The sequence below is a fragment of the Miniopterus natalensis genome, chromosome 8 (assembly GCF_054644295.1).
Source record: "Miniopterus natalensis isolate mMinNat1 chromosome 8, mMinNat1.hap1, whole genome shotgun sequence".
NCBI classification, from domain to species: domain Eukaryota; kingdom Metazoa; phylum Chordata; class Mammalia; order Chiroptera; family Miniopteridae; genus Miniopterus; species Miniopterus natalensis.
The window spans coordinates 32081314-32094683 of NC_142088.1; the positions used below are offsets into that span (position 1 = coordinate 32081314).

The 13370-nt window shown below is 35.1% G+C and overlaps 1 long non-coding RNA gene across 1 annotated transcript in view; it reads left to right on the forward strand.

Moving 5' to 3' along the window:
• The window catches only part of LOC148092596 (uncharacterized), a 95008-nt gene that overhangs the window by 54732 nt on the left and 26906 nt on the right, over window positions 1–13370 (forward strand). Inside the window, exon 2 of the long non-coding RNA XR_015714900.1 lies at window positions 9459–9570. This is a non-coding gene — a long non-coding RNA (uncharacterized LOC148092596). The remainder of the gene's footprint in view (window positions 1–9458; window positions 9571–13370) is intronic.

Consider the following 13370-nt stretch of genomic DNA (forward strand, 5'->3'; position numbering starts at 1 on the left):
ATCTCAAAAATCAACTCATTATTATTCAGAAATTCTTATTACGCTTCAACTATATGCCAGGCACTGTGCTAGTCAACTCTTTGTGAATAATTCCTTGATTCCCAGGCACTTAACATTCTGCCCTGTGAACATCTCTATTATCAAATTGAATTGTCAAGATCTGAATACTTATCTGCTCCTTTTACTGAACCACATGCTTCCAGAGGGCAAGGAATTGATATTATTCATATAGGTGTCTTTAGCTCTTGACACAGTCATAGATTATCATTAAATGTTGAACAAATAAATGAATGGTTATTTTAAGCAAAATGTTATTACATTTCTTAGGGAGATTTGGAAAAACATAATTTTCCTTGAGCTTAGTAGACACAAATACTGTTTCCTGAAGTTCTAAACCTACTGGACTAGAAAATATGAGTGTTTTAAAATAAATGGAACGCCTCAGCATTCTGGTTAATTGGTGTGAATGATTTCTGACAGAAAGTTGACTATCAAATAGCTATCTACTTTGCCTCTGTTTTGTATTTATCATATATATTTTGATAGAAATTAGCAATAAACCAAAGAGATGTTTTCTCACAGATACTATTACTTTTCCTTTGGGTGTGGATAATGAACACTAGGAAGGCCAGCAGAGTTTCCAGGGAGTAATTGATTTGATGGTTTGTGTTATCATGTGGTTATTCTAAAAGGAGAGGCACTCTGCTGTGATTACCTGCCCAGTAGTCACAAGCAAGGGCCATGGCGGAGCAATGACTCTTTCATGAAATACTAAGCAGGGCACACTGTCATTATCTTATTCTTACAAATAAGGAGCAAGAATGAACTCGTCTGTTGAATTAAAGGGCAGGGAGGGCTTTTTGGGTTGTATAACCCCTATTCCTTTTTTAATAAATGAGGGAATCGAGGGCCCAAGATATTTAAGTATTAACTTGAGGTGACAAAGCTAACTAGTAGAAGTAGGATAGAAGTCAGATGTTCTAACTAAAATTTCTTCCAGTTCTGGCAGAAGATCATATTCTGTGAACCATGTGAAAGCAAGATTGGCATTATATTCATTTTAATCATGCACATTAGTTAGTCATTGATTATAGGCATATATTTATTTTTCAAAGGGTTAATATTTATGTATCAAGTTGCTCATATTTGCTATTAATTTATATCATAAAGATTTCACAGATATTATTTTTCCTTAGTTAGGTCTTGAATGAAAACAAGGCAATGTCAGCTTTCCCTTTAACTCTGCAGAGAGAAATGTGATTTATAGCGCCTGATGCCGTTACTCACTTCAGGGCCTGTGGAACGTCAAGTCTAGACTCCAGGCTTTATATTTCCATATTTCCATGGCCTACATTTTCTGGGAAAGTTGTTAGGAAGAGTTTGTAGCAGATGATCAGGTTCTCAGGAGGTTGGATTAGAACTTGCTGGGAAAATAATGTGATATGAAGGCTGCCTGATGATCTGGGAGTGGACAAAGAGGGGGAGGGAGAAAGAAAGGAATGGGAACAAAGGAACTAAAAAAATATGCAAGATAGTATTTAAGAAAATAGGGAAAGAATGGGGAATGTAAGGCAGGTAAGTTAGGCCTGGAAAGGTTTATTGAATTCCTACCTATAAAGGTAAGATATTGTGCTAGAAAATTTATCATCTCATTTAATCTTCACAACTTTGGAACATATGCCATTTTACAGGTGAGGAAATGAGACACATTGAAATTAAGTCATGTGTACAAGTAAGTGTCCCCTATCCACATACTGTGTTTAGTAAGCGTTCGGACTAAGGTTCAAACCCAGACCTGATACCATCTCTAGCGCCAGGAGAAAAAGCTCATTAAATGCTCTCAGAATGTTGGTTCATAGCTGGTGAGGATCTTGAAAATTTAATCCTTCTTGCTAGGTTGATTCAAATGGCCCTGCAGTGCCTCCCCTTAGGAACTTCAGTGGGTTCCTGAGTAGAGAGCCCTGAAAAAAATGAAGCCAGTCTGTAAGTCCTTACTGGTCCGATTAATGAAGATTGTCTAAAAGATGGGAGGGAAGGTTGAAATAATGGAAATGATGATATAGAACCTCTCAGAAATGATGGTGCAATGGTTTTTCTTCTTTGCCTGCAGAAATCACTCACAGAAGCAGGGTGGAAATTAGTTCCCAAATGGGGAGCAGTGTGTGTGTGTGTATGTGTGTGTGTGTGTGTGTGTGGTGACTGTGGCAGTGGTCCTATATATAAAAGTGGGCTGGAATTTGGAACCTTATATGATTAAGATTGCAGTTACTCCTTAGCTCTTGATTGTCAAAAAATGTGGTATAATTTGGGAACAAGGCTACTAGCAGATTAAATTACATTGCACATATTTAAACACATCCAAATGCCCAACGTTAAAATATTTTTAAAATCACAACTTGCACTTAAAAAAAAAATTAATGTGTTTATTATTTACATAAGAATGGAACAGTTTCATTATATATAAAGAACTAAATATGGAAAATTACAAAGAAGAAGGTAAAAATTCAGAATAATCACTTTAAATATTTGCTGAAGAGAATCTAAGATATCTCTTTGTGTGCATTTGGCTCTTACCTTTTCAGTAACAAAGGAGAAACTTTGGTTCCCTGCCTGCTTAGTCTTATCAATTAGGGGTTCTCAAGAGCCCTCACATTGGGTACTCTATACATGTTTGTCCAGTGGATGACGTTATTAGCAGCTGACCGCATAGGCCCCATTTTCTCACACGTGAAGGGAACAACCACTAATTATTTTGCACAGGATATGGTTCATTCAGGGGTGAGAAACCTCTCCAAATGGATTGCCACTCCTGTGATTATTCATGCTTGTAAAAGAGAGAGTAAAAGAGCGGAGGTTTCATGAGAAGTTGGGAGGTGACAGTGGCAACATGGCTACATCAATGGAACAGCGTGTGCAGACAGAGGCCCGCTTGCCCAGCCGCAGAATCAGAAGAGGCCTCAAGGGCAGCTTCACATCTGACACTAAAGATGTGTGCAGCAGAAAAAGGCAGGGATGAGCTGTGGAGGCAATGGGCTTGGAGGTGGGCTCTAGCGCAGCTCCGTCAGCAACTAGCAAGTCTCTTAATCTCACTAAACCTCTGACTCATCAGATTTGAGGAAGTTGGACTTGGATATTCTCCATAGTTGGTTTTGGTTAAAACATTTTGAAATGGTATGACCAACTTTAGTTATATAAAAATTTTGAATTTCTATGTAGTTAAAGAATAGCATCAACCAAGTTACAGGACAAGTGAAGACCAAAGAATTGGAAAAAATGCCATATATCCATCAAAAAAGGGAAATGGTTAAATAAATGATGGTATAACCATCCACTGGAATATCATGCAGTGGTAAAAAGAAAGCAGAAACTCTTTATACTCTGATATGGAACAATAATTCAATATATAGGTAAACAAGAAAAGAAGGTACAGAACAGTCTTAAAAAAGAAAAAGAAAAAAATTGCTTATATAAGCATAAAACACCACTGGGTGGATAAACAAGAATTTATAATATTGGTTGCTTTCAAGGGAGGGTGGCTGGGGAGCAGAAGGTGGGAGGAGACTTTTTACTGGACACTCTTTTGTACTTTTTGAATTTTATTTATTTATTTATTTTTTAAATATATCTTTATTGATTTCAGAGAGAGGAAAGAAGAGGGAGAGATAGAAACATCAATGATGAGAAAGTCATTGATCAGCTGCCTCCTGCACGCCCTTGACTGGGGATTGAGCCCGAAACCCGGGCCTGTGCCCTGACCGGGAATCGAACCCTGATCGCCTAGACCCTAGGTCGACGCTCAACCGCTGAGCCACTCCCGGCCGGGCTACTTTTTGAATTTTAAACCATATGAATGTGTTACCTATTAAATCAATGATAGAAAGTTAAGTGATTTAAGAAGATAACCTTTTCATGTGTATATACAAATAGATAGCTAGATAAAAATAATTTTGGAATAGATGGGATAATACTCTGCATGCAATTTTAATTAAAATAAAACATTTCACATGGACTTAATAAAAAGCCTATAACTGAAATAGTTTCTTAACTTCAGACTTGTTATTTGTTTTTAATCACAAAGACATATTAGGCCTTGGAATATCCTTTTAGAATTAAAAAAATTCTAAAATTTAAGAGATTGAGTTATATACTTTTAACCACATTTTTCAACATTAGAGAGTAGCTACAGATTTTCAGCTATGAGTAAAGACATTAGCATATTTAGACTATTTTTATTATTTTCCCTTAATACCAGTTTTTCCAGGTATTACTGAGCTAATTTTACTTTGGCCTCATTTCTCTTAAAAATGTTAAATTTCTGTTTCTTGCTATATTTAATGTATTTTTGCAAGCAACCTGTAGTTTATAGTAGGCAGAATATAGATAAATCACAGATATACATAAAATATTGGAAGTTATTAAAAATGTTCATAATCCTGCCTTATGATTTGCCAGTAATTTTTCTGTGTACAATAGTATGTGTAAAGGTTATGTCTAAATTATATATTAATTATTGAAGACACAGTTTAGAACAACACAGAAGATTCTCTTTTGAAATCAGTATTCACCTATTTATTAATGTGTCTTCATAAATTGTCATCTCTTCAATTTGCCACTTATATGCAGTAGAAAATAATTTGCTTTGCTTTCGTACTGAAATTGTGTGTTCTAGTATAGTGAGGCCATGAAGTGAGTGACTCTGGTTTACTTTTTTAAATTGTAGGTTGTTACGTAAGATCTGTCAGGATCAGGTCTAAAAGTGAGTTATTTTTTCACATTTCAAAATCGAAGTTGAAACACTGGCTTGCTTGTTAAGATTAATTAACAGGAGGTAATTCTTGCACAGTGGCTCATTAACAGAAGAAAAATTGGCCCACTCTAATGGCTCACAGAATTTTAGTAGGAAAGTTAATGATGAATTTAAGCAACCCCCTTATAAATACAACCCCTTTACTCTTTAGAAAAGAAAGAAAACATGTATTTTCCCTTCAAGGTAGAGATAATACCTAGTGTGCTATTCTCCTGCAGCTGTTTTACCTTCTTCAAATGACCACTCTCTTTTCTAGTGCTAAAAATCACAAATTTACCATTTGTGTGACCGGATGTGAAAGCAATAGTGGAATTAGACACATAGTAGCTCTGTCGTAAGTAGACTTGAACTTGGACAAGTTTCTTAGCCCTATGAGCCTCAGTTTTATCTGAAAAAATGGAGGTGAACTAGTAAGTCTCTAAATGCCTTCTATTTGTAAAATTTTTATTCCTAAATGAAATATGTTGTAAATATGAGTGCCTTCTTAGCTGTTCCTGGTGTCAAGTGGCATTGCACCGTCTCCTCTAGCAACCACACCTTTGGTCTCTGTTTCTATAAGTCTGTTTTTGTTTTGTTTTGTTTGTTTTGTTTTTAGATTCCACGTACGGTATTTGTCTTTCTCTGTCTGACTTATTTCACTTAGCATTATACCCTCTAGGTCTGTCCATGTCATTGCAAATGGCAAGATTTCATTCTTTCTACTGCTGCATAATATTCCATTGTGTGTGTGTGTGTGTGTATCACATCTTCTTTATCCATTCATCTATCAATGGACTCAAAGCATTCTTGAAACAAAAATATATTGACTTCCTTTAATTTAAGCTTTAAGTGGTTTTGTGAAATAAAAACTATAATTGCGTGTCTAATCTCAATACAGAGGGCTGCCACTGATCATGTTTCTGAAGCCCTGTAGTACTTTAGTCTATTGGAAGAATGGTTAACATTTTTTGATTTCCACTTGGTTGCCATTTCTGAATATTGAGAGATGGTGAAACACTAGTTTTGGTGAACGAGGCAGTCTGGTCTTCATGTAAAACAGCAACCACATTCTTGCCCATTTATGGTCAGTGCAAATCCTAGGACTTGCAGCCAAGATACCAAACCAACAAGACCAAGTACCTTCTACTAACTTTTAGTGTATTGTGTTATTGCTGCTAACTTTGTTCTTTATAGATCTGTCAGTAGGTTGAATGTAAGTATAAGCTTTACAGTGTTGAATTTTATATATATTCTGTGTCTTCATAAATATTTCAGTGAGAATGTTGTGTTATGCTTTTCTTGTTAGATGTTTTATATGTAGAAAACTGTGCTAGAGTTTTCTAGTTAAATGCCATCTTAATCAGAAAATTGAGTCCACGAGTCTTAATTTTTCCTACTAGGTAGAAAATGTGAGACTAGATTGTGTTTAAAGTCCCTTAACTCAAAACTATCATGTTTCTTTAATTTATGCACAGAATTATTGAGCCATCTCTCTTTTTCTCAGGTAGTGGGAATGAATAATACCACTCATTCTGAGTGTATCCATATTGGATACGCACACTACATGCATAAGATTACTTTAGAGATGTTAGTGGACTGATATAATTAGATGTAAACCATTTAAAATGAGTGAAAATTACATGTAGTTAAGTCATGATTAGAAGAGAATAGACTTTGAAAGTTCCATTCATCATCTGAGTTCAGCAGCCACAGTTACTGCCTTAGATATTGGTTTAGAATTTGAATTCTTTAATTCACTGCTTATCTTGGGACTGAGTATTATGCTCAACAGGAGTCATGTGTTTGTTTCTTCACCTTAAATCTGTGACAGCTTCTTCTGGCAATCTTAGTACAGAGTGATTTCAAAATAATGTTTAGTCTGGAAACTGTTGTTCTTCCTTGCCTGTGAGTGATGAAACTTGGGCATGTTGCTTCCTGCTGTTACATTGCTTCCAAAGAGCATTGTAATTGTAAATAAAAGAAGGATTAATGGAAACGGTGAAATCTGCATCTTATTTTAGGGATTACTTTTTCAAATTCAATCTTTGTTCCAGAAGCTTAATGTCTTTTCATAATTCTGTCTTTTTGTTGACACAGCAGTAGTATATGGCACAGTCAAGGAACATAAGCAGCTTTGAGTCTACCGTAAAACTACCTATTAGTTTTTGGAAAATTATTTTAAAAACTCTAGAACTCATTTCTTCCTTTTGTAAAATTTTATAATCTATGTAACATTTTTGAAAGATGGCATAGTACTCATGAGGGAGGGCTCTTAAATTAGACAAACTGATTTTGAACTTTGGCTCCAACCCTTAAGAGTTGTGTGATTTCATTCTGTCGACTTAGTCTCAGACTGTTATTTCAGTGGGGTTAATAGTACTTTGGGGCTTGTTCTGAGCATTAAATCAGATAATTCACATAAACCACTTAGCACAGTACCTGGCACAGATACATACTTGTTATCTGTTGATATTATTATTAACTCTTACTAAATACAATACAGACACACGTAGAAAGCCCTCGAACTATTATTACTGAGCATTAGGAGACTCAGTAGGTGTAATCTGAAGGAGTAATTATAGTTAGTCTCTTTTCTCTGTGTATCCACTATCTAATATGTTCTGAGAAGATACTGCTGATAGGACATCTTATTCAGGCATTAAATTATGGTAGAGATGACTCATGTTTGGCCTGTTCTACTTTTCCACCTCACTGGATCCTGCATCATTTTTCTCAAATTGAATTGTCCTTTTTATTTCCAATTGCACACCAGGTTGCTGCCTAGTGCCAGTATTTCTTAACTAAGAAGTATCCAATTAGTCTTTATTCTGATGAAGGAGGGTTCTTAAGATTCTATTGCAGGTATTTTATCTCGGATATTGAAAAGTTCTATGTTTTTTCTAATTCCAGGGGATATATGATACTGATTTCATTATTAGTATAGATTTGAGAACAGCTGTAATAATAAATAGTGCATTCCCCTGCCCCCAGAAAATGAATGCAGTTAAGGGAAAACTTTTCCCTGAGTGATGGGTGATTTCAGTTATTTAAAGCAAATATCTTTCCATGGAATATTTACAGTAGTAACCATACTATAGTTAAATAGCACACAATTTTGCTTACATATTTTATAGATGAATAGAATTTTTTAAAAGGAAAATATGGTATAATATGTTTTGGAAGGAATACTTATCAGAACAATTTTTTAATTGTCATTAATGTAGTTATTGAAATAACATTTCTTTTTGCTAATGAAAGATGATTACATTTTGTACTGTGTACATGTATGTATATACACAATACATTATAAAACACAAGGATTTTGACTTTAAAAGTCATCTGCTTAAAAATATCATCCATTTTCTCAGTTCTCACAATCATACAATGTTGTATCTACTGTTATCGCAATATACTATAGCACAGAAATTGCTAGAGTATTTCAAATAACTGATTAGGGCTACAAATTAATCGAATTTCCTGATCTGTGTACAGACAGACATACACACACGTACAAATTCACATATTCATACATGTAATTTAAAAAAAAAATTCAAAATTCTTTTGGGAAAAGTCCCTACCAGCTATTCAGTGAGGGGCAAACCTGGAAAGAGTCTGCCTGAACTCAGGACTGCCAATTCTACAATCTTATACTTAAAGAGTCACCCCCCCCACCTACTGCCCCCCAACTCACCTTTTATTTGAGAAGATGTATAGATTTATGGAATATGGGCAGGTAGAAGAACACTTTATCATTATTAAAAGATTCCCCCCAAATCCTGATTCCATTGCTTAGTGAGGTAGGCAGGACCATGTTGAAGATTCTTTATACCTCAAAAAGATAGACCTCAACCTAGAATCAAAGTTGTTTTCTATGTTATGGAGAGAAAACCGTTTCATGGTGAGAAAAGCCCAGGTTCACCAGTAGTGTGACGACCAGGTAGAAGTAGAGCTACTGGGTCACCTCTAAGACTTGGAGCCAAATTGGCTTAACTGATTCACTGGAGAACTTCTTAGGGTGCTATAGATCCCAAGCGGTAGTGGATTCTTCTCTTTAGCTTCATGGGAATAGATACTCAGAGGCTCTAAAAGGAAACTGGGAAGAGAATACCCAGACAGGTCCAGATCTTTAACTTCTGGACAGATGATTGTGAATATCAAAACTGCTAGTGCTGACATCCATCAAAATGTGCTTGCCCGTCACAATGACCCTTCCTGGAGGGGGCACTAAGGAAGGGAAGGCGCAAAGAGAGGCTCCTGAGATTCTTTCTGAGTTCAGTGAGCCTCTGACATCCTTTTATGTATCTTATTTTTTGTAACTCTAGAGATTTCTCGTTCAAATGCTCTTTTAAGTCTAATGGTATATTTGATATCAAACATTGATCATTATGGCTTTTGATATATAAAAGTGAGCTTTTAGAGACTTTATTATTAAGATAAATCATTTTATAAAAAATGGAAAAGGAGAGTAGTTGTTTATCTTCTTTTGAATGCTGTAGACTTGCTCACCTATTCCCTTACTTCTTGGTATTATAAAAACAAGAAGACCCTGCATCATTCATGATAATCTTGCATGTTTTCTCTTGTGCACTAGATTCTAGAGTAGAATTTATCTTCTGCTTTAAATACATACAGAGATATCTCTCCAGACTCAGACTGTATTGTTATTTTCCAGGGCAATGAATCAAGGAGGCCGACTGAAAGCTCTAAGATAACTGAATAACCAAGTCGTTGGGCCTCTAACAAGCATATACAGTTCATCACTTACATGAAACATGCCACAACAGGTAAGAGTTTGTATCTGATGTGCTATGCCCTCTTTTTATTTATTTTTAGTTTTATCAGGGTAAGTCACTAGGGCAGAGACTACAAAGAGGGGAATATAGAGAGGAGAGAAATAAGGAAGGAAAGCGGTATGTTTTGTCGATTTCAGAGGATAACAGTTTTTTATTTATAGAGCTAGAAGAGGATATTCAGGCTTTAGCTCTTTATATTACAGCATGACTATGCTAAGGATGTTGTTTGAACCAAGGATCAAGAAGAAAACGTTAAACTGCAATTAATAAAATGTGTTAGGTCTGTTTTCATACATTAAAAAAAATTTACCTAGCCCATTGTTCTCAAAATTTAATTAGCATATACATCAATCCAAAGCTGTTTAAAATTCAGATCTCAGGTTCCCTCCAAAGATTCGGATTTACTCCTGGGGTGGGCTCCAGAGGCTGCATTTTAAACTAGCATCCCATGAGATTCAGATGTGGGTGGTTGGTGCATTCCCCCTTTGAGTTCTGCCAGAACTTTGGACCGTTGGAAAAACAGGACAGGTACTCATAACCAAATATAAATAATTACTGTAAAATAATGTCAGTTTAGAGCTTGGTATCACCCCTCCCTCCTATTAAATCCCTCCTGTTGTGATTGCCTTTGTAACTTTGATGGCTTCCCATTCAAGGCATCTTGCTATTCCTGTTGTTTGAGCCGGGGGGCGGAGCGTGGGGAGGGTGGGGGGTGGTGTCTGTCTTTGTTGCTTAGAAACAGAAATCAATTGCAATTATGATTAACTTAAGAAAATAAAAAAAGAAAAAGAAAGAAAAGAAAAAGAAAAGGAATCTATTTAAAATCTTTTCCGAGCTCACAGAATTCTTGGAAATTTGAAGGACCAATTTTGGAAAAGGAGGACTCCAGGCAGTTGTGGGTGGGGCTGGGGGTTACCTGGCAGAAAGAGCCAACCACCTGCCAGGCTGCCCTGCAGGAAGAGTTGACACCATGTCCTGCTGCTGTTGTCCATGTCACTGAGAAGACCACCCGTGCAAACATCCCATCTTGTTTGCTGGAGTCAAAGTTCTGGGGAGTGTGTTTACAATTTGTTCTGTTCCCCATTGCTGACTGGAGATGAAGACAAGAGAATCCTAAAAGCAGATTTCTGAAACTGTTTTGAATTCTTACATCAGGCACCAAAGAGTTCCTGATCTCTGCAGTTTTATTTCATATAGTGATCCTGATGAGAAAGCATAGATATCAACTATATGATTTATTATTCACTCTGACTAGTACAGAGCAAGTAGGAAAAGCAAAATATTCTTCTTGACATCATTCGAAACATACTATTTCTCCTGTCTATCTATGTGGAAGTTTTCTCATTCTATTCTATATTTAATATGAATGTAATGCTTAAAATGACTTACTCCCAAAGAAATGACATACACAACTAGAGTGAGACATATTTATTCTATTATTTGATACACTCCTTTGGATGGTACTGAATATGTTTATGTTAGTTAAGAAGTATAATCTTATGGCATCTACTAAAAATGTATGACCACTTATTTAAAAAAATTTTGCTCTTTATTCATTATATATAAAAACAAATCAACTTATAAAATATGGCACTTAGGTAACATAAAGTTTCTTATTCATTTTTTAAACAGAAAGACATTTTTAAATTTTATGCCTTGTTAAATATTTTTGAAATATTTTACTTAGACAGTATTGGATACATGAAATAACTGAGTATTTTTTGGTTGATTGAAAACCAGAAGTTCGCTAAGATCCATGTCTGATTATGATGACGGAATTTAGAGTTACTGTGTAAGCAAATGAGAAGGGTAATGAATGAATCCCATCCAGTTGCTGTAACTCTCCCCAATTGATTAAGTCTAATATCAAAAATCTAGGTATTAGATTTACATTATTATTTTAAATGTCCAGAAAAGACAAGTTTATAAGACAGAAAGTAAATGAATGATGAAACAGAAATTAGCTGTTCATGGGCATAAGAGATGTTATGGGGGGTATGAAAATGCACTAAAAATAATTTATGATGATGGTTGCACCACTTGGTAGTTACTAAAAACATTGACTTGTAAACTTGAAATGGGTAAATTGTTTACAAAGTGAATGCTAAAAGTAAAATCCTGTTATAAAGACAGGTAAAAATCTGTCAGATATGGGAAGGAAAAAAAAAGTCTGATAAACATGTTTAGTGCAGTTCTATATATCGATCTTATAAATCTCAAAGTTCCTTAACAAACAGCTTTATTGTAAGATATTTATATTATTATATACTTTATAATTTTATACTATGAATAATGTTAATTAATTTAAAAAGTTTTTATAAAATTGAAACTACATTAAATGAAGACTGCCCATTCCACCCCAAATAAACAGTGATAAAGATATAGTAACTTGATAATTGTGAAAGTATGTCATTTTGAGAAAAACTTTAATAGGTATAAATAGCATCCAAAATTCAGATTTTACAAATGAGAGACATTTGATATGTCATGAAGATATTTGATATGTCTTCAGTGGATTGAAGAAATAGTCTGGAAGTGGTACAAATGTGGTACAAGCAGCATATATTTGAATCCTACGCTGAGGTGCAATTCTGCATTGTTGATCATAAATTGGATTGGTTAAGTAATTAAACTGTGAGTTTTTGAAGGTCAAAGACATAGTTTCCTTGGCATGTTTTACTTGTACTGTTCTGCATATATTTAATAATAGTACATTACTGGGCCAAATTCTTAAAGTAATTCAATTATAGCAAATGATAATAGTCAACTAAGAGAGCCATTAATCACTTTTAATCTATCTTTTGCAGGCACAGACTTTGTAATGATTTAGTTTTAGGCAGTAATATACAAATATATTTAGTCTTAATAATTTATGAAGTACTAAAATGTTGAATAAATTTAATTAGGCCCACAATAAACTTATTGGCTGGAAAAAATAGCATAGATTCACGTATTTTAATTCAAGACTATAAAGTTTATGATATGTTAAATATTTGAACTGAATAATTTTTCATTCACTGTTAGAATTTGTAGGTCTCAGGAGAAGCCTGTTACAGATGCCCTGCTCTCTGTTACTTCTCCATTCATCTTTGGTAGCAAAACAACTTTTTGTAGTACTAGGAAGTTTCCCCCCCTATTTACCTGCTTGCTATATCATATCCTCATTGCTGTCATTATTTATTGTTATTATTTTGTTTATGCCCTTACAGAATATTGACTTCATTCCCCCCCCCCCCCCCATTCTACCCCTTTCTTAGGATGGTTTGAAATAGGCATCAAGCACCTCATTTCCTAGGCCTTCTAATGTCCTAACTCACTGTCTTTAGGTCAAGGAGGAAGCAGTGGCAGGATCACTTGCATTACTCTCTGCAGTCTTCTTGGACTCATTCATCCTGCCTTTCAGTGCTGAACATTTGAGAGAAACTTGAGTTTGGGAATATTATGCTATGGCTACGTATATATACATGAAAAGTTATCAATTCACGATTACTTGTATAGTTTGACTGCTGAGTGTCTATCGGCTCTTCTATTCTTTTGTTCTTTGCTTAGGAATTGTTAGACCTCTAGTGGACTTTAAATAAATCATCGTGGGCATAGTTATCTCCAACCAAGTGTGTTGGGTGGGAAAATCCTTCAATAAAAATTAGCGGATCCTTTGTTGTGTGGACAATTAAAAAAGAAAACAGCTTGAGATATAGGAAATTTTTATGGGACTAGGCAGGACTATTTAAAGTCTTTGCTTGAAACATTCTAGATATGAAAGCCATATTTACTCAGATGTATTAGGAAAA